General features: G+C 40.6%; 1 long non-coding RNA gene across 4 annotated transcripts in view; it reads left to right on the top strand.

Annotated features, from left to right (window-relative positions):
* The window catches only part of LOC135454600 (uncharacterized), a 46,604-nt gene that overhangs the window by 5,344 nt on the left and 19,223 nt on the right, over positions 1-22,037 (top strand). For all 4 annotated transcript variants that reach the window (XR_010442151.1, XR_010442148.1, XR_010442149.1 and 1 more), the window contains exon 2: positions 15,382-15,498. This is a non-coding gene — a long non-coding RNA (uncharacterized LOC135454600). The remainder of the gene's footprint in view (positions 1-15,381; positions 15,499-22,037) is intronic.

The following is a 22,037-nucleotide window of genomic DNA, read 5'->3' as shown; positions in this document are numbered from 1 at the left end:
AGGATTTGTTTTTATTTCACTAGAAATACTTCAGATGAAGCAATTGTTAAATGCATTAAAATACTATGCAGAGCAAGCAGGAAATAAAAGCATGAAGGTGGGAGAGATGTTTATAAGAGATTAACATACAGAAAACCTGGCAGGAAATACTGCTCTAATTTGTGTATTGCCAGACTGGAAACCATTCAAGATAAGTTGAGGTTCTGTAACTGTTTAATGAGTACTGGTTTTGTTAGGAGTCTTTACAGAGGGTTATGTTAAATATTTCAGAATATAGACAAAATTTAATGTGAAACTTCCCTGTGGAAAGAAAATCCCACAAGAATACTTGCATTCTTACTTACAAACAGCAAAATTAATTCCCAAGTAGATGATCACTGAAGGGTGAGCAAATATAACTTCCACTTGTACCTAATCTGTAATTCTGGAGTGTAAATGGTACCTTTATCTCTTGCTCTGTACAGGAAGAACTTAAGGAAGTATGAATAGATATGTTATGGATGAGTAATGCCAGTTTATTTAGAAGTGTCCAGAGCAGTTGATCTTCCAGGAACTAACAGGTGAAAATGAGTCCTTAGCCAGTTTACGCTGGTTCTCTTTTTAAAGAAGTTGGATTTAATTTTTCTGATGTGGTCTTTGCTTATCAGTCTGTAATACTGTCTAGTCTAAACACTTTTGTATTTAAAATGCCCTGTCATTGCAGCAAAAGGTAAACCCTATTTTAATACTCAACTTGTGTTTCTCTGAGTTTTTGACAGTTTTGGCTGCTTCTTCAAGCCTTGCACATCTGTGTGATCCACCACAGAGAATAGCACAGTTGCATTCCCTGAGACTTTGTGAAGCTGGAATTTTATTTAAATAATAATTGGAATGTTATTTTTATTAATATTGATTACATTCCAGTTTCTAAAAATATACAAAGCATAAGGAGGAGAGATGTAAATAAATTATGAGTGCACAATATACCAAAGATTTTGTCCCTACAGCTAGAGAAGAGATGAGGGATTTCTCTCTGAATGTAGTGGATGCTTTCTAAGCATCAGGTTTGCCTTCTCCCTCTGCCCCGTTAGGGTTTTTTTCTTCTTACAACAGATAATAACAAAGCATAAAAACACAAGAACCTGCCCTGAGTAGTGTTTTACCCTCCAGACCTGTAGGGAAACCATTTACAGGAGTTGCTACCTCTGTACAAAACTAAGAAGGAAATAAAAAGCTCATGAAGTTGGAGCCATCTTTCTGCTTTTTGTGAGAAAAACCAGGTTTATCTTACAAGTGCAATGGGAGAAGTGACCAGTGTCCAACACAGATTCCCTTTTTCTTTTTTACTTGTTGCACTATGGAGCACAACACCACTTTGGTTCATGACAGAAAATTAAAAAGGAAAGACAACAAGTGTAAAAAAACCACTTGCTAACCTAAATGGTGGGTGGTTTTTTGGTTGGTATCATTTGGCATGTCCAGTGTGAGAAGCTGTGACAGGCAGGCTTTCAGAGAAGTGGTACATTCAGAAGTCCCATTACACCACTCATCTCTGCTGATTTTTTCCTCAAAATACTCACAATGCAGTATTTTCTCTTGTTCTTTGTTCAGTGCTGTCTTAAAACAATTTGAACACCATAGTTTAACAAGACCCTTGCAGACTGCACTTACCATTCTGCATTTCATCCCATCCTACTTGTTCTACTCCCCAGAGAAGCTGAGGCAATCCCTTCCACTGCCTGGTGTGTTCCCCTTGCCCACCACGGCTGGGGCAGCTGCCAGAGGTGGAGGTGAGCAGGAAGCAGTGATGGAGAGAGCAGAAGGGAGCATCTGGCACTGTGAGATCACACTAGTAAGAGCTGGTTTAAAATTTCTGTCGATGACAGGCAGTTCAGAGATGCTTGACAGTTTTATCACAGCAGAACACACTGTAATTTCACTGTTTACATGGTGCATGTGCTTGCATTTTACTGGTGTTTGTCCACCTCCCCACCACCGTTACCTGAATGCAGTGACTTGAGTCACAAAGTTACTTTGCTCTCATCCTCTCTGTCCTATACCACATTGCACTGAAAATCCAGCAGGAAAGAATGCCATCTATTTATCCCATCTCCCAGGAAATACTGGCAAAGATTGGATGTTTTAAAAACTCTGAATAGCACAGGAGTTTGAGTGTTCCACTAGGTGGAATTTTCATGACAGTTGAATTTTTTTTTAGAGACTTGTGCCTTTATTTGCGTTTCACCACGTATTTGCTGTGTAGAAATGGTTCTCCCTGTCCCAAATCCATCTCCATATCCTCTGTCCCACTTCTCATGTTTACAGAGAATGCCATAATCATATAGTGCTATTATTGCGCCTGTCACAAAATAGATATGTCTAAATGGCAGCCTTTCAGGATTTTAGCTCCCTCTTCCAGAAAACTGCAGTTGCAATTGTTTTCAGCTGCATATCCTCAGCTCAAATCAACTGAGATAGAGACCTTGGCAATCATTTCTCAGAAGCAAAGTGCCAAAGATGCCTGTATTGAGGCAGATTTTTGTAAGCCTTTAGCTGTTTCACAATCCTTCCACAGACAGTGAGAGACTTTTGTGGCAAACTATAAGTATGTGAGTAAAGATTATTAGCATATGACTCCAGCACCATGCTTTTCCACGGCAGCAGGGCACAGTGCCTGGGACACTGAGGGAGCAGAGCTGGGGGTGACTGGGGTGTGCTCCCTGACCTCCCAAGAAGAGAACCCAAGCAGTCTCTGACAAGCCTCGTCCTTCACACCCCGAGACCTTGCTGTAAGCGCTGCTCCTCCAGACCAGTCAGGGCAGCAAGAGGAGGGCTGGGACAGAGGACAGCAAGCCCAGGGAAGTTTAGTTTAGCAGGCTATAAATCCCCCTTCCCCTCCTCCCTTCTTTATTGCCTGTCTTTGGAAAACACAATCCGATATAAACCAGAGAGAGTGGAAGCAGGGCAATAAAACTGTACGGCAGGAGCACGAGTGTCACAGGGGTGTTATATTACTGGCATTCCAAGTGGCTGATGTCAGGCAGTGAGCAGCAGGGCCCACAAACCCACCAGGGCAAAGAAATGTCCCAACTGTCCTTTTTGGCCCTGTGACATCCCTTTCTTTCTGATCCATTCTCAACTCTTATACTATTCATCTCTTCTGCCCTTTGCTACTCCCGAGTCTTTGCGTTATGATTTCAGGGGTTCTGGTTGCCAGGCTGTTCAAGTTGAGCACTCAGACCTTTTGACCACTAGTCTTGAAACGCATGATGTGTTGTCTGATCCACGTGTAACAGGACCAGCAGTGCTGCACATACAAAAATTATTTCTTGATGTGCACATGTTTGGATTAAAATATATATGTATGGATTTATTTTAAAGCTCATTTATGCAAACTAAATGCTATCTTTTTAGATAGTGGCAAGAGTCTCAAAACTGGTTAGCAGTTCTGAATGCCCTGCATGAGTGATGGTTTTCACAGGACTGGCTCCCAGTATTTTCTGAAAACCAGGCCCCTTTGAGGTACTATTAATTGTGCACTTAAAAGAGTTTTCAACTGTCGTTTCAATATTTGCTGTGAAAAATTGAAGGAAAGACACTTAACCACAAGTTCCGAGGTATAAATATTGCTCAGAAACTCAGATGTACTTCCATTCATAGGAGTTGGCACAAGTACGATTTCTTGGGGCTAAGTTTCTTTCTCCTCAGTTGTCTTTGGTTAGGTGTTTGCTATAAATTAACTTGCAAAGCTCATATAATTGGTAGACTGAAAGAAATATCTCTGGAAAATAATTGCTTTTTTCGGATACGGTCGCACAATCAAAATTAAGCCAGCTTAAGTCAAGATGCATAACTCATGTTTCTGTCTCTCTTCTCGTTGTTGGTATTGTTCAGAGTTGGTTTGGGTTGGATCAGTTTCCTGACTTGATTTGTTCCGCGGCTGTATGAATGCTTGCTGGCACATGAAACGTGGGGAAACATGCAGCTAAGGACAAGGGAATATGAGGTGAACTTCTGGGGACAACCTCCCCTTGTGTGGATCTACAGCAACCCTGTAACAGCAGCCTCAGAGATGCCTACCACGATGGCTTTGTCATCCTCTAGGTTTGCGCATCTCTCTGTGGAGTTAGGACATGTAACAAACTTAGAGACCCCACTTTGGACAACCAAAGTTTGGTGAGGTGAATCTCACCATTTATCATTTAAGTATATTCCAGTTCTGAGGGCTACTCTGCAGTGCCAATATGCTTATTGAAATGGTAAGTTTTGAATGTAGATTCACATAGCCCTGTGCTTGAATTTCTCTGCCATTTTATAAATATGACACATGTACTCTGGGGTAGCTTCGGAGCATGTTGGGAAAAAATATCCAAATTAACTTTTGAAGTGGACCAATTAAAGCATAGTAAATCCCTGTGTAGACACTCTTCCTGAGTATCAAAGAGGCCTTAATTCAGGTCAACCTAATTTATTTTGTATTGAAGTAAAACAAATCAAATAAAGGTCCCTTTAATCCTAAATGAGAGTGCCTGTGCAGGCGGGTGGAGGGGGCTTAAAGCTATTCAGAATTTAATGGCATTTGATAGCAATTACTTAGAATAATCTCCTTTATGAGGGTTTTTGGACACTCCTCTCAAATTCAGTGGCACTGTTTGTTTAATTATATGGAATTAAGTTGACATTGAAGAGTTAACATTAGAAATTGAATTCCAAAGGGTTTTCTGTATGTGAAATGTTGAGATTTTGAATGACCAAGGAAGCAGGAAAAGGACATATGATTATCTCATAATAATAGATATGCATTTCTCTCCATCTTATTTATTTCTACACATTTTCTCAAGTCTGCATAGCACTGATTTTTAGATCTGAGTTAACTTTTTAGTTCAACACAGCACTCTGAAGGGAAAACTTAGATTAATGATTGAGTTTCCTGGTCAACATATGAAGAGAGGTTCTCTTCATTGTCTTCTCCATCCAGATGGAAATTTAATGTACAGAGTACCATACTATTTTGCATGAAAATATCATATAACACCTTTAAGCCTGTGATCTTAAAGGGCCTTCCAAATGTCAGTGAAAAAAACCTGCCCCTGAGAAAATCAGAGAAGTTCCATTATCCCAGATTTACAGATAGGAAAGACACAATCCTAAGAAGTGAATTGTCTTGCCTAAGGTCACACACAAGGAGAGAATGACTGCACGGAATAAAACCAATTCTTCTAAATCCCTGTCTTGTGACTGAGTCACAAGACTCCCTTCTCTATTGTTTTATAACAATAAACACAAGCCTTATTTCCGCTATCTCCCCTTCCAGAAATTCTGCTGTCAATACAGTCCTTTCTGTGGTAGCCACATTGTCTGGCAGTATCTATTAGGAAAGATGGAGAAGTTACTGGTGGTATGCTTTAGGGCTGCCATGGCACTTGAGTGTGGTGGGGTCTTTCTGCTCCTAATCCATTGTATCAGCTCCTGGCAATTCAAGCCCTGTCTACTGAATTGCTGGGGGTGAAAGGTCAATGCATTAAGCATAGCAGATTAATACACTGCAGTAAATCCCAGAACCAGCACTTTAAGGAGCCAGTAATATTTCACACGTGATTGTTCTACCAATTGATTGCACCATCTTGTGAGTGCGTTGTGTGTGTGTATTTCTTTGACTCCATTTACGAGCTTTCCCAAGCTCCCCTGTTTAGTGGAGATTGCTGTGTCCCACACTGGTTGCACTTTGATCAGGGAAATTCAATACCTGAGGTCTGGGCTTTATAGGAAAGCAAGGTCCAGATTAAGGGAATTAGCCACAGTATATCACAACTAATAAAAGAGTGATTGAGCCCCACCACAGTGCTGCCCCAGGGGACGGGAGGAAAAAGGAGGGGGGCAGTTAGTGGAGGGGGAGGAAGACTTGCAGATAAAGCCATGTCCATAATTAAAAATGAATAAACCTGCTATCACATCATGCCTCTTACTGTGCTAGCAACCAAAGCAACATCTTTGCACAAAATGCTGCAGCTATAGCCTTTTCTTTACTGTATTTTTCCTTTCCCATTTCTTCCTGTTGACCTTGTTCATTCCCACATTTTCAGTGCAACTAAATTACAAGTCTTTTTAGGAATTTTGTGGAGAAATTATTTGCATATTTGACTGATTCTTGTGTCTGTTTCATGGCAGTGATTAAATGACTCAGGTCAGTAGCAGCTAAAATTTCAGACACTTGACAAAAGCAGGAGTAGGAGTACCAACTATTGTGTGGATGCTGGGATTTCTCTCAAGATAAGCCTTGAGAGTTTTGTAAAGGGTGGGCTGTTGTTATTATGAAGCCAATCACAATCATTAATCTTTTTTTACACATACTGCTTTAAAGGAAAGAATTAAAAAATCAAACCAAATCTGAGCATGTAGTTTGCTCTTGGACTAAGAAAATTGCTGCAATAATTTCCTTGGAAGGTTTTCCTAGTAATAGGCCAAGACACAGTGTAACATCTGAATATCTAAATCAAGAGAAAGTAGGTTTTATTATTTTACAGACAGCGACTGAGGAAAGATTACTGAACATTCTATCAGAGGGAATCACACTGGTGCAAAATCCAAATCATTCAGTTACAAAAAGATTTTGCATCAACTGTCTTCACTAAGGTTATGCGGCTCACTTTGTTCTAATTTCCTTGCCTATTTTTTTTTCTGAGTTCTTAATTCAGACCAAACTTCCCTTGAGTTTTTCTTATTCTTTTTAAAGATATTTGCTTGAGCTAGGAGTGGCAGAAAGAGTAGAAAAAGACGCAGCACATAATGCCTGTGTCTGGCATCTCCTTTGTCATGCACACAGCTGGGGCTGGGTATGCTGTTAGACGTGCAGTTGTACACGAACAGCCTTGATTTGTTTCCCTAACTGAGTACTTGATTTTTCCTGTTCTTTGTCCATGATATTTGTTTGGAAAACAAATATAGAAAAATATCTAATTTAATAGTATCTCTTTGCATTTAGAAGTCTGATCATGTAATGAATTTGGAGCTTTCTAATTTGAATCTCCAAAAGCGTTTTCGCATATACCTAATCTGACCTGTTGTGTGTTTTAGGAGTTTTCCTACAGTCAAACACAGGGCTAAGTGCTTTAGTGAGTCAGAGCCACAGCAATTTAAACTAGACACACCATGAAAGGAAGAGTGTATTAACCATACTTAGTGCCTTCCAGAGTTTTAGGATTTCTGTGTGTTGGATAAATGTCAACATCTCTTCAATGGCAAATTCCTATCCTTTTTACTAAATCTTTTTGTTTCAATACTCTTCAGCATTCCAGTATGAACAATGGTCCAAGCCAATGAAGCCAATGAAAAGAGCATGTTCAACTAAATGCATATTTGGTCAGGTTCTTAAAATCCATTTTCACCTATTATTTATTATTACTGTTTATTATTATGGTATAAAGTAGATAGCTACATAAATAGATATCCTGTCTAATTAGGCTGCTCTGCCTGAAATCATCATTCATTTGCCAAATAATGCATTTTCATGCAAGTGGCACAATATTATTGATTAATCACAGTAACTCTTGACAGTGTTTTTAGAACATCTGACCATGCACCGTACTTTGAAAGCATACACAATTTTTTTGTCTCCTTGTGCCAGCTAATTAAATTTGCCCGAAGTTTTCAGAAGTACATAAAGTAGTTTTCTTCCAGGATCAAGATTTCCTGCTTTCTAACACTTCTGTTTTCCTTAAGACCAGGAATCTTTGTGCCAAAGCACACATTTGTTCTTGTCACAATCTCTCTAAGCAAGCCAGGTTTCCAGCCTCCTCAGCTTTGTCATTACAAAAGGAGATACAAAAAGTGAACAGAAAAGAATATTCAATTCAAGTTTGTTATGCTTTGAAAAGCTATCAATAATTCAAGACAAATGGTTGGTTGACTTAAGCAGAAAATTTTGGTTAAGTATCAGATCCTAGAAAGATTTTTTTTTCCTGACACAATTGAGCCATCTCTTTGAATTGTCTGTCAAAAGTGGGCTAAACTCAAAAGCAAAATTATATGTATTAGTTGAGACAGTGACAGTGCTGAAATGTATTAAACTTGTCCAAATACAAGCAAACCCATTTTACTGTGGTATAGAAGTTAAGCACTCAGGAAAATACTATTTTATTTGAAAGTAAAATGGAAATAAGGTGGAGAATTTCAGTTTTGTAATCACTTGCTGTTGTGTGTTTGTGTCCTATAAAATCTTATTAGATCATGCGCTCTTATGCAGTCTGTTACCTCACAGTAATTAAAGATCAGCTCAATCAACTTTGTGATGGCACAGCAACTCTTACTGAGGATGGTCAATGCTGAGCAGTTTTTCTCTCTCTAATCCCCCACTGTTGTCTGTAATTCTGCTGGTTTAGGTTATCTGCTTTCATTCTTTACCTGCCAAATAACAGAGAAAAAAACATAAACCCCACTTTGTCTAAAAATCCCTCTAGCTGTCACATCAGAAGATGCCTTTAATCCAGTGTCCTGTGCATGAATGGACTGTGGATCTGGATATCAGTGAGACAAAGTTGCTTAGGGAAATCATGTCAATAAACAAACAGTGAAGCTTGTTTGATAAACCCATTTTAAATCAAATGAGCAATCGATGTACCTAATGCAGTTCAGCTTTCCTTAGCATCCCCAGTCCAGTCCCTGATACCTCTCCAACCTACAACTAGTAAAAGTTTACTTCACAGTCCTGAAACTTTAACGTTTTAATGAGGAAAAGTTTAGTCCCATAGAAGCTAAACTCTACCAGAAATGCCTAGGTAAGAGCCAATACTGAAATTTTTTACATACACAATAATCCTTTTTCATACAATACTGCCATACAGCTAAGAAATTTATTTCTTTCAGAAGAAAACAAGAGAGCAGCACCCATTAGTTCTTAGTTAAATATTAGATGAAATTACTTAAATGCAAAATTTATGGCATTCATTCAGTACAGGATTCAGACTAGTTTTTTAACTGTTTTGTTACTTTTTCCAATCCATGAACAATTTACATGGTGAGGGATTAGGTACCACTTATTTAGGCATTTATTCCTGCTTCTATTCAAGTGAATGGTAAAATTTTGATGGGTTTGAACAATGAAGAGTCAAGGCTGATATGAAGATTCCCATCAATCCCCATAGTCTTTGCAGCAGGATCCCACATGAGTGTAAACTTGAAGCAGCTCAGTGGAGTTATTTAGAATAACCCAAAACAAGTCTGTTACTGTAACTTGAGCCTGTTTTATGAAGTGGGAGGAAATGAAGACACTGTTGATGGGCAGAACTCAGGAAATTGATTAAACCCCTCAAAATCTCTCTTTTGAGATCCATCTCCACAAGCAGCAGATGAATGCTACAAGTGATGATGAAATGCCAGTGAGCAGGGCCAGCCCACATCAACTGTTTCATGACTGCTTGCCAGACAAACAGATTGGTTGTCAGAGCAGCAGGAGAAATAACTTGGACTGCCAATAACCAGAAGTTGAAAATCTGGCGAGGTCAGTCTCTCCCTCTGATCCCAACGCTCAGATACTGACTTCTGATCCCCCCTGACAATGTGATAAAATTCATATAAACTGAAACTGCTTTTAAAGTAGTTAGATAGGTACAGCTAAGCATTAAAATATTTGTATGAAGATATCCTAAGCTCTGCCAAACAGGATGCACATTGTTGTGTAAAAGCCATCCAGACAGGACAATAAAGTTATGATTCTGTCATCTCCACATAGTCACAAAAGATACTTTTATGAGACTTCCACATCCAGCTCAGAATATCCCCAGTTCCAACCAGACTGTACCTTCCAGTAATGCTCTAAGTCCAGTCTCAGCTATCCAATAACATTTATCTTTCATTTGAACACTTTTTATCCATTTATGTCAATATATGTCTTATAAAGAAAGCCCATTTGTCCTTATCATTTCATAGGTAGGGACAAAATTATTCACTCAAAACACTCCACTGAGTGGCAGAGCCAGCAGTAAATGCAGTTTCCTGACTCAGTGCCCTTTTGCTGAACCACACTGGGTAGTCTAACATTCCCTAATATCTGCAATCTCGTACAGTAGCTTGGTTATCAACCCCCATTATCTGTAACAACATGTACTGTAGTATTTGGCTCTTCTAAGAAATGAGAGACTAGCAAATATTAGGTATAATTTTCTGGTTTTGATTACCGTTGCCCTAAATGGATAGTATCATAGTTACCACCTCCCCATCCCTCTGTTCCTACTCAATCATATATTTTTGAAACCATTTGCTAAATAAAACTTCACTCTACCAAGGGGTCTGGAGAGATTTTGACCTATACAGTGCTACTATTCTTTTGTTGTTGTTGTTTAAAATGGACCCTTATTAAAATGGGAACATCTTCAGTCTAGATTATCAGTATGGTTTCTGTGTTCCTTTTACCTGCACTCCAGGTATCTCTTCTCTGTATTTACAGAAAACTGTAAACGGTTGTCACTGGGACAGCTCAATGCAGACCTTCTGTCCATACAAGTGGATTTGTTCATCCTTTACTTGAGCTGGTACCACTTATCCTCCCACTGTCACCATCTACCACAGCACAGGGGGTTCTAATGTTCTTTAGGAACAGGTTCTGACTAAGCCCTCAGGCCTCCAGTTTCTCCTAGGGGACAAAGAACAGAACACTCAGGTCTGTGGTTAATAGAAGATGAGCAAAATGCTTCCCAGGTCAGCTTGAAATCAAATGTGTTGAGGAATATTTTCTTTGAATGTGTTCTCACAAGATATTCCGAATATTTTCAGTGCTTCCTTACATAATGATGGCAGTGTGCAAGGAGCTTCCTTGGCAAACACAGAATAGAAATCGTTGGTTTGGGAAGCTGACAGATCTTAAACCTTAGAGATGACTATCATTTTACCCTGGCAGCTTGTAGTTCTAGGCTGCCACATTTGGCATGCTTTCTCATCAGCATTATGCTCTGGTAGACAAAATACGTAACATTTTTTAGTCAGGCTGCTATGATGAAAAGCCTTTTCTACACAGTGATTCTGGCTGATCTCCTCTTGCCTGGGGTAATCCTAACAAGTGCTGCAGTCAGGAGTAAATGTCAGTATACACATGTTCAGAAAGGGCAAGTTTATTGCTAAAGATGGCATGGAAGTAGCACAGTGAAGTCAGTATCTAAGTGTGGTGATGCCCCCAGTATGGACTCCTGTAACTGCAGGCTCAGGCACACAGAGCCTGCTAGAACTTTCTATTAATTTGTTTTCATCTGGTTTTGTAGCCAGTTGGCCCATGTGTATAGCCACAGATAGGTATAAGATCTGATTTTCCTATGATTCTGATGACGTGGAGGGTTGAGATCCCAGGAGATCCATCACAAAGGGGTGAAGGTTGTTTGACCTGAGCATCTTTGATCTTCTGGACAAGAGGCTAGTTTGAACTGGAAACAGAGGTATAGGTGACTGTAAAAGGCAGTGGTGAGAGAGAAAAAAAATCTGCTGTTAGGGATTAATGTACTTGGATTTGCCATTGTGCTGTGTAAACAACTAGAGAAATCCAGACTTCCACTGTATGAAGATAGCTTTTCCTGGGAAATCTGGCCTGGCCTTCCATAGGCATGGAATGCCTTCAAGCAGCAATAGGAAGATGATAGAAAAGTCCAGTGAATACAAAATTTAGATAGATACCTAGCACCCCGAGAATTTCTGTGAATGCACATGGGACATCAGAGGATCTGGGCAAGCTCCAAAACTGGGAAACCATGGGGCACAGTTTATAAAATTGCCCTTTTGTCCTCCCAAGTGGCACCGTGTCCTCTGTCCCTACTCTGCTGTTTACTGATGGCACTTCCACACAGTTTCCGCAGAAGTTGGTTGCCCAAGAGGAAGACTCTCACAGAAGTGAGTCCTCAAGGCCATACTGAGATAAACTGAATGCTTCACTGTGATTCTGTGAAATTTTCCAGCAGGTACTCAGAAAAATATTTCACTGCCCTAAAGGCAGGTTCTTAATTTACTTCCTGCCCTGCACGGTATCTCACTCTTGCTTGTGTTTTTCTCTTTATTTTGAGAGTAGGGGACTGGGTTTTTATGGTGGCCATGTTAATCGTATCCCTGGTGGTCACAAAGGAGTTTAATAAAAGGGGTGGGTGGCTGGGTTAATTATTTTTTCCATCTGTCTTAGGAGAAGAGTGTTTTAAATAAATACAGCTCTGTTGGAGCAGAGGGGTTGCAAGGGTAACGTTTTTGTTTCCCTTCCTTTGTCACCCCACCACCCTCCTTCCCACCCCCCACTTTATTTCCTGCTGTGGAGACAAGTGACTTAATAAACTATTATTTATTTGTTAAAGATGTCTCTTTGCAGCACTAGCTTTCCTGCTGGGGAGATGAGTGTCTATAAAATATTTCCAAAGGTGTACCTCCTTTAAAAATTTAGTGGGTTTCCCAATAGCACCCTCCAAGTTCTGCTGCTGTAAAAGTTGCTGGCGGTTTATTTTTCAGTATGTTTAAGAGCCCAAGTGATGGAACAAGAGGAAAGTTTTGTTCTTCCACAAATTTTTTAATCTGCTTCTACTTTGAGTCTCAGTTCTGTACAGCAGGAGCAAACTGCCAAGCCACCACTGAGCCCTATTTTGTTTAACAAGGCTCTGGTTTAGCTCAACTTTATACCATGCAGATTTGCTAAGCAGGATTGAGGCCTTCATTTTAAACAACTTAGTGAACAGTTGCTGAGCAGGGAGGCTTGAAGTTAAACTCTGGGCTGGAAGGCTCTGGGCCACAGATCTCAGTATCACAGTGGCCAACTCAGTTTCTTTAATGTTTCAAGACAAGTTATATTTTTCCTATACCAGCATCTATGGAGGAGACTAAATACAATACATTCCTGCTGGGAAAAAAGTCAGCATGGACTTATTTTTCACCACTGACACATCTATTCATTTTTTAAAAACAGAGTTTAATTTCTAGTTTTTGCTCAAAAATTCAGTCTGTCGTGCTTAGTGCTCTGTCCAGCACCTTTCTGCTTTCTTCATAGAAATCAGTAGAATATACTACATAAATATTGCATCCTAAGAGTAAATATCCTCACAAATGGTATACAGTTTCTTCTACAATTGTATAGAATTAGGAATTACTACTGTAGGAATCATGCAATGTGCATAACACACACAGCATTACAGTCTGGTGGCCCAGACAAGCTTAACCTGCCAACTTCAGGAGCTATGATTCTGTACAATATCATGTCATTTGCTTTTTATAACCTCCCTGTATTGCATCAGTCCCAAAGCTACAGGTGAAACCTCACATTTGGGTCCAATTTTTCCTTGGGAGAAACCCTCAAACTGATAGATTGGAGGTATGAGGATGCCAACCAACCCAGTGTTCCTTTGAGGGAAAATTCCTTCCCATGTGTGGTTTTGGTCCAAGTTCTGGTTGTTTAGTGCTGGTGTTGGACCTGGCACAAATTTTAAGCCTGAAATTTGGCACATTTAGGAGCTAGCTGAAGCAGGAGAAAACTCACAAACCTTCCAAAAGTAAGGAGCTCAGTGTGGTTCTCTGCTTCCCCCAGGTGGAGGTATCTGTGCTGGCATGGTTCTGAGATGGGCACAGCCTCTGCTGAGAGCTTTCCTCAGCAGAGGCGAGAATAAATCACTAGGGGGTCCCTGAGACAAACTGGGTGGGAGGAGGAGGCTGCTGAACAGAAGTCTACTGGAGACATGAAGAAGGATGAATTCCCAGCTTGGGAAGTAGGTAGAACTGATGCCCAAGGTATGACTGCTCACTCTCTGTCCACTGGTCTGGGTGAGTTGTTTCTGCCTGACCTCTTCATTGAGCAAAAATGCCATCTTGCCATCATAGGATGGGCTCAGCATTCTCTGTTTGTGCATTACTGCTGAAGATGTTCCAAGAATATTTGTGTTCACCACCTAGATGAACTAAGAGGGAGAGAGCTATGCAGGGAGAAGATAGGGGGAGCACTAAGATTTGAGAGAAGAGTGGAAACATCACTAGAAAGAGGCAGACACTGACTTTAGTTCTCTTAAGCCTGCCCTTACATTGTTTGAGATAACACATAGGACTCCTGCATCATCTCACATTGTAAGACAGGCCTACTGGATTGCCTTGAGCCACAGATCCACACCAGGCAGGTCACTCTGAATGTAGCTCCTTGGGATATTAATTCCTTCCAGTTTGTGAAAAGTTGCAGAGAGGTTGCTTCTCCACTAGGTACAAGGAGAAGAAAGGAGCCTCAGACGGAGCAGAAGATAGTTCAGGAGTGTAACTACTGAAAAGATGCAGTGGAATTTGCTAGGGGAGTGCAGGGCTCAGTCCCCTGTGTAGATGGCCTTGTGTTGAACAGAAAGAATGCAGGAAAAGTAGAGAAGGCTTGGAAAATGGTTCTTTTTTGACAACTCGATTGTCTAATCTCAGGAGGGCCCTGAAGAGAGATGAACCAGTGCATGATAAGAAACCAAGAGAGTGGGTGTTGGAAGCAGACTGTTAGCCAGCAACGAATGACAGCTGTATAAAATTCTGCAGACAGATAATTGTAATCAAGATTCAGTCCCACAGAGACAATTAGTTATGTGAATACAAACCAGAGCACAGATAACTGAATGGAAAAGAAATACTTCATTCCTGTATAAGACTGAAAAAAAGCTAGGAAAAATATGTGAAGAGACGTCCTATGTACCATGAGTGAAATTATTATATTATTTGAAACTTCTAAATGTCAGGCATTATTCAACACCCTAACTATGTATACATCTACTCAGAATGGCCTTATCTGCAAGGGCCACTTAGAGTTTATGGTTTTACCTTTGTTCCAGATTTGAGGTTTTTTGCTTACACAAAACACCGGTGTGAAATTGGAGAATTCTGAAACATCCCTGGATTTAAAGCAGTGGAATCTGAAGTCAGGACCTTCCCTTAGCTTTGGCATCACCTTTCTCATTTTGTCCTCATTGTTTTCAACAGTATTGCATGTGTAATAAAGTAAGCACGTCAAGATTTGGCCCATAGCAGGAGTCATAAATTCTTTGTTCTTGAAGGCCTGATCCTTCATCCACTGATGTTAATAGAGGAATTCTTATTTGACATCATTTGGGAGGAACAGATCCCAAGGCGTTTGTTCTCAGGCATATCAAAGCAACTATTTTGTATTGAAAGTAAATTAAAATGCAATATTCCTACATTTGCCAGGAGTGTAAATCTGAGCACCACAAATCAAATTAATTGTATATCTATGTCCAATATTTCAAATGAAACCTATGACAGTCAGACAAGTTGTTCGATAACTGATCTTTTAAAAACATCAGAGCAAGATTATTCAAAGAATTACTTCAAACCACTTTTTAGTGGCTGAAGCACGAAACAGTCTCAATTTAAAGTTTAAGTATAGCAATTTAATTTGAAGTTTCTCTGTATTTTCTCAAGGATGCTTGAGGACAGAATGTCACCTGAATGAGCTACGCCCTACACTAACCAGAAGGTGACTGGACAGTTTACAGCTGTGTACTTATTGAAAGGAAGGCTGAAGAATCATTTTTGTTGGTGAGTCTTGCAACAATGTTATTATGTGGGAAAACAAGCTCTTAAGAGAAAAAGAGGAAAACAAAATTCTAAATGGTCTCTGATCATATCCAGCTTCAGAACAATGCGAGGATATCCAGGATAATTCTTGATGAATCATTTTTAAATCATGCCCCATTTAGTTTAGCAACACACCCCTACCTCACTTTTGTTAATTTTTTTACAGAACATTTCTGACACTATGAATTCACTATGTAGGGTTACATCCTTACTTTAGGAAGGAATAATTCCTTTGCTTGTCTTGCTAATACTTGGCTGTTTCAAATGATTTATGTGTTTTACTTGTGGAAGTCTTAGTGTATTTGTGTGTATACACATACTACATATATATATATATAAGTAAATGAGTTTCTTTTCTGTTTTTCTGTAAAGCTTCTTTCTAGGGAAGGCTACTCTTTCTAGGTTTTTATAAGCTGATGGAACAGGCTTGTCAAATAGTCTTTATGAGAGAAGAAACAGGAAGATGGCTTGGTTTGCAGACAGAGGGTTATTGGGCAATTATGTTTTTTATAGAGCTGTTGTAGGACAAATCACGGGCCTGCTTTTGCCTTTGATGCTACGAGGCAGACGGCCCAATAAAGATCAGAACAAGGGAGGGCAAAGGGGGTCAGGGACAGAGCCTTCCCTTGGGGTCCCGCTTCTGCCGCTCGCCTCAGAAACCAGACACCCCTTCCAGATGCACCATAGCTCCACTGTGACCCTCCTGATGGGCTATGCTGGGAAACTGGGAGTGCTCCAGGAAGTGTTCACCCTGCACAACCAGCTCCAGGGATACATGGATGCTGGGGAGAAAGCTGCCCTCTGTGGTGTCCTGGCACAACCACAGAGATAGTTTGCTCCCATGATTATAAAAAACCAGCATGCAAGAAACTTTGTGTGGAAAAAAACAGCTAAGCTTATGCAAGGTTGTATAACTGGCAAGACTCTCCCTGCATTTGTCCCTTTCTTGATGTCTATTTCTTTTTTACTTCTGAACTCAACTTTCAGCCACTCTCTAACTTCTCACAATTAGGAAGAATTCTCCTTGGGGTGAGTTGTCCTGTCGATTTTTATTTTGTTTCACCTTCATCGGTAGCAGTTGGGCCTGTAAGAGGATCTTGGCTTACATAAACTACAAGTTATTTGTCTATGCCAATTCTTTTATATATAAACAGTTTTTAGTACAAAAGAGTGTTTATTTTAATAATGGAGAGTCATCATATGCCCATGTAGGGACACTGGGGAAATCTCATCTCTGGAGTGTTCCTAATCTCCAAACATTTCTGCTGCCATTTAGAGATATTTCAGTTGGGCAGTTCATTCCAAATACAAAATAGATAAATAAATTTGGAAAAAAAAGTGATTGCACATTTTACATCATCTTTTCCTCATTATTCAGAGCAGCACATTATATGAACCTGAGCTATTTCTGTTCTGCTTTATTTTCCTTTGAGATACTTTGATGGCATTAGTTAGGTAAAGACCATATCCACATAAATGCTGTGAATGGTGTACTGGAGGGACCTTTGGGAAAACCCTGCTCAGCTCTCAGGGAGTTGGTGACTGGGATAAGTGTCAGAGCCCAGAACTGCATGGAAAGGAGCCCTGTACCTCCAGTGCTTGACTGGCCAAAGCTATAAAATAAATACATACACAACAACACAGGTCCACCTAGGAAAACTTGGGGAGGTAGATCTGTTAGAACCAAATTACTTCATAGGATTGAAATTGTGGCTCAGTTACTTGAGACAGTTCCTGTACTGACACCTGCCACAGGCCTCCAAATTATCTATTTTGATTACTTTCACCACTTTTTTTCCTCACAAGGAAAATGTGTTGTGTTGTGGATATTGGAGAGACCAGAAAGAGGGGATTAAGGGTGCTGGAATCACACAAGTAGATTCAGTGTACATTATGTCAGGGAAGATGGAAGTACTCAGTGTGCACATATCAGATTTTGACCCCTGACTTTCCCCCTGCATCCTCAGGCTATCACAAAATTAGCTGTTTGGAATGAACTGAACTTAGGAAAAGGTAGGATTTATTAAATACAAAATGGACTGACAGAGTGGAAGCTCTCTCGCCTTCCAGCATGGCACTGATCAACTTGAATACCAATGGGAAAGGGAAGAAAATGTATTGCTTAATGAAACTCACCAGTGTGTGCTTTTTATTTGCTAAATGTTTGACCAGCTACAGAGAAAGCAGAGCATTGTCAAATTCTTATTGGAATACCAGCGAGATTAGCTAGGAATACCTAAGAGAGATAAAGATGTATCAGTTCTGCCTGCTACACTTTCTTTTACTGTGACCAGTTTTCATGTCTGATAAACCTGTAAGCTTTCCCTTTCCTCCACTACCAGTCACAGTTAGGCTTTTCCAAAGACATCTGCTCCTTGTTTTTTGAGGAGTTCTTCAAATGATTGTTGGTCTGTGGCTGTTTTCAAGTGTCTGCTATAAAACCACAACATGACTAGCTGATGTTCGTTGTTGTTATTCACAACTCAACATCAAAAATTAAGTCTCATTCTGCACTCTGACAGAGAGAGAGCTTTGAGCCACAGCATTGGAATTGCCACCAGATTCAGAGCCCTATATCAGGAGTCTCTGCAGGATATACAGGATTGTAATTTCCATGTTTATAAGAAACCTAACTAGTTTAAAATGTAAGACTTTATAGACAACTAATTAACATGTAGTGTATAAGAAAATAAAAGTTTAGGGCTCAGAAGGGCCTCCTTAATGTGAACATTAGAAGTCTGTAAGTCTAGAAGATGGTTCGGTACAGGGCTTACATCTTTCCCTCCTAGAGCTGAGGAATCCATATGTAGCCCATTGGCTGAGCAGCTGGTCCCTGACAATCAGGAGAATTCCAAGAACAGTCCCTTAGGCCTCTTCCTGTAGAATCACGGGCAAGAGCCAGGCAGAGGCACCAAACTCCGTGCCCGAGACATCTTGAAGACTTAAATAACTGCACATTCCCTGCCCTCCTCTCTGCCTCTGCCCCCCAGTCATATTTCACCTACCTTGGGAAATCTGCAAAATTTCACCTGTGACAGCTCTGCTGACAAACAGGGGAGATCAGAGCTTTCATCTGGGTGATGAACTGCCAGGCTGTCAGAAGAGCAGAGTATCTGTGCCGTGGTGAGACAGGTCAGGGCTGCCGCAGGGGCTCTGCATCCTGACCTTGGCAAGGCTCAGGGAGGACTGGGCTGTACCTGCTCCTGCCTCTCAGGGTCTGCAGGATAGTCGTGGCATGTGTTCCCTTACAAGGACACAGAGACAAACCAGAGACATCCCTGAGCACACACATGGCTTTGGGAATTGTCTGGGATTACACTCCATTCCTCAAATGAGGGCCGCCCACACTGGGGAATTAATTGGCAGGGAGGTTATAGAAACTGATAGTGAGATAATTATATGTAAAATTAGGTATTTTCATTTGAATACCTGACTATGAAACCATAGCATTATATTTCCCCAGCTGTTATACATCACTATTTAATCCACCTGAATTTTGGTACATTTATAAAGCACCAAGTGTAGCAACTTGTTTTTCTGCATGACACCTTATACAGAAGAGGACTGTGTGAGTATTTAAGGAATTTCTCAATATGTCCTCTTCCAGCTTCACTGGATCTGGTATTTGAAAAGAGAAGGATTTTGTCTGGACATTTTGCTGTCTACTCACATACATGTGATCTGGGTTGGGCAAACTCTGCATGGTTGTAACTTCCTGGATCAGCCCAGAAAATTGGAACAGAAAAAGAATTTAGAAACCCCAGTTTCATGCCCCCTTTCTGTTTGAAGTAAGCTGAACCCCCATCTAATTCTCTGACTGGCCTGAACAGTGTACTTAAATCTTTCTTGTGTCTAGGCTAAATATTTTATTTTAAAAAATGGAATAGAACTAAACCTGAGCATCAAGAATATCTCTACATTCTCAAATATCCATCAGCCTTGTGTCAGTGCTTTAAGGAGCATGCAAGATCCAGGGTTTAGTCAAAAATCAAATGAGGGCTTTTAAGCCAGCTTATTAGTTCCAAGGATGAAGATTTTGTCAAGCCCTCAACTTTGTTTTAACCCCTCCCTACACATGAAGTCTTCTGTCATCTCAACATTAATTTCTGTCAACACTTGGGGAATTTTGCTGAGAAATTTTCCAATCTTAACACATTACAGATGCATTTTTCTGCAAACATCTTGACTGCAGGGTGGCAGTTTCAAAGCAGAGACAAGAAGGTAGGAGAGGTGGGTCTCACTGCAGTGAAAGCCTGTTATGAGAACATTAGTCACCTAATCCCTAATTCCTGGGGGGACTGGGTTGGTACAAGATCACTTTATACTTGCCTTGTTTCTTACAAGCTTTCCATTTGCATCTACTAATGACCATTGTAACAGACAGGATGCTGGGATAGATTTAGCTGTGATCTGATCCAATCTGACTCCTCTTGTGTGATTTGATAGTGGCTCCAAGACACTGTCTCTCCAGTGAGACGATTTACAAGGTTTACCCAGTTTGAGTAGTCCCCATCAGTGGAGTTTGGGAGCTGTGGTGCCTCTAAGTGCTTGACAGAAGGACAGTGACTTTGTTCATCTGAAGTGGGACTGAGAGGCCTCTCGAGGCAAGTGCCTTAGTGAAGAGCAAGTGCTATCATCGTTCCCTTCTTGCTCCCTAAATTTAAGGCACTGAACTGTTAAGATCAGTTGCCTGAGGTGAGAATGTTTCTCGGTGCTATAACAGGATTCTCTTCTCCTGGGGAAAGTACCGTGTCAGACTAGTTAGTACCTCCTTGCTGCTGGCAATTTATTTCTAATGGCAGGAGCCGGAATTCCCCTTTTTCCACAGGAGACGAGGAAGACAGGAGGCTCTGGCTGTTTGTTGGGTTTTCTTGCCTTTTCAAAATACCGTTTAATACTTTCTAGATGTAGTTTTGCTCATTCATAGCACAGTGTAGTGCTTCTACACCTATGTATGTTTTCTCCACCCTCATTCCCTCAACTGTACCAAGAAAGTTCACAAGTGAATTGCAGTTAGAGTGTGAATGCCGGGTTAGCTGGACCAGTAGTAAAATTAAAAAAAAAAAAAAAAAAAAAAAAGGATGGAGCAAGCTGTTGACTGCAGAGAGAATCTATGGCCAGTAGAAGGTAAATAGAGGGGAGGAAAACTCAGCATTGCTGATTGTGTCTTTAGATATCACAGAATAGCCTCACTGAACTCTTAACTGCTTAAAATTTTAGAAATAGATTATTCAATGTGTTTGAACCTCTCTGCTGCTCTGTTGGCACATAATACCCTTGCAGGACTGGCAGTAAGGGCTCGGGGCAGATTACTGCATAGGGAGCTCTCTCTCAACACCCAGTCTTGTATGGAGCTCTCTGAAACTTAAGAGCAACGTTAACACAAGAGGAACACTGTAAAATAGGAGTAATACAAGTGTTTGGATGGTTCTACACTAATGCTGTGGAGCAGTCCCTGGAAAGATGGTATAGTTAAAATGGAATAATGTGCAGGTCAGTGTCAAGGACAAAGTGTAGTCTTCTGCATCTCTCCTTGCATTGGCAAAGGAACAAGAAAATCTGCTGAACATTAATTTAACCTTTGTTTTTTTATTTTCTTTTCCAGTCACCTCTTGAATTTAGATCTTTCAGATTTCAAATATGTCCCAGAAGTACAGCAGAATAGTGAAATATCATACTTACAGTGTTTCAGGAATCAAGAGGAAAGTATTTAAACTCTTCAATTATCTGTTTTTCCTATAATTTCCCTCCTTCTTTGTCAATGTAAATTACAACATATTAAACTCCCTCTTGCTGTGGGGACAAAACTAAGTGCACAAGGGGAAGAATGGGAAGGGAGAAGGAAGGGAAAGGACATGATATTCATGCACTACAAAGCAAACAGGTCCAAAACAGTCTTAAGTTTTACAGGAAATGCACAGCATGCCAAGTCACCCATCCCCTGCCACCTGCCTGCCCAGAGCACAAAGGGGAGTCTCTGGACACACTCAGTTTCATTTTGGGTTTTGTCAGTAGACCCAGGAACTGATGAGAAGAAGACAGGTTAAAGAACCTTATTCTTAAGGCAGCCCTCTTTATTCCCAACTAAAAGCATCAGAGAGGGGCTTTCCTCTCCTCTTTGTAGAAAGAACAGAAATCCCATTTCACCCTCCTGTTCAGAACTGCCTGCCTGTACCTGCTCCTCCTGCCTCTGCTGGTCTGCTGTGTGTGTTTGGAATGAAAGATTTTCCCTGCAAGCCCTGAACCTCTTCCCTGGCCTGTCAGGCTCTTATCAGCACAGGTTCCTCAGTGGGCCACAATGATTTACTGTCCAAATAGTGCTGTTCTTTGTCAGAGATTGTGATCGAAAGGCCTTACTTTGCAGCTAATAAGCAACTCTTCCCTTTCCCTCATGTTTTTTTACCTTTCTTCAAATATTGTTTTACGAGCCCATTGCTTGCTATTTGCCTGACACAGAAGCTGTGCCTCAGGGCATCATTTTCTCACCTCTAAGCCAGAGG

Source organism: Zonotrichia leucophrys, chromosome 15 (genome assembly GCF_028769735.1).
Source record: "Zonotrichia leucophrys gambelii isolate GWCS_2022_RI chromosome 15, RI_Zleu_2.0, whole genome shotgun sequence".
NCBI lineage: Eukaryota > Metazoa > Chordata > Aves > Passeriformes > Passerellidae > Zonotrichia > Zonotrichia leucophrys.
This window is presented reverse-complemented; position numbering and strand designations above follow the sequence as displayed.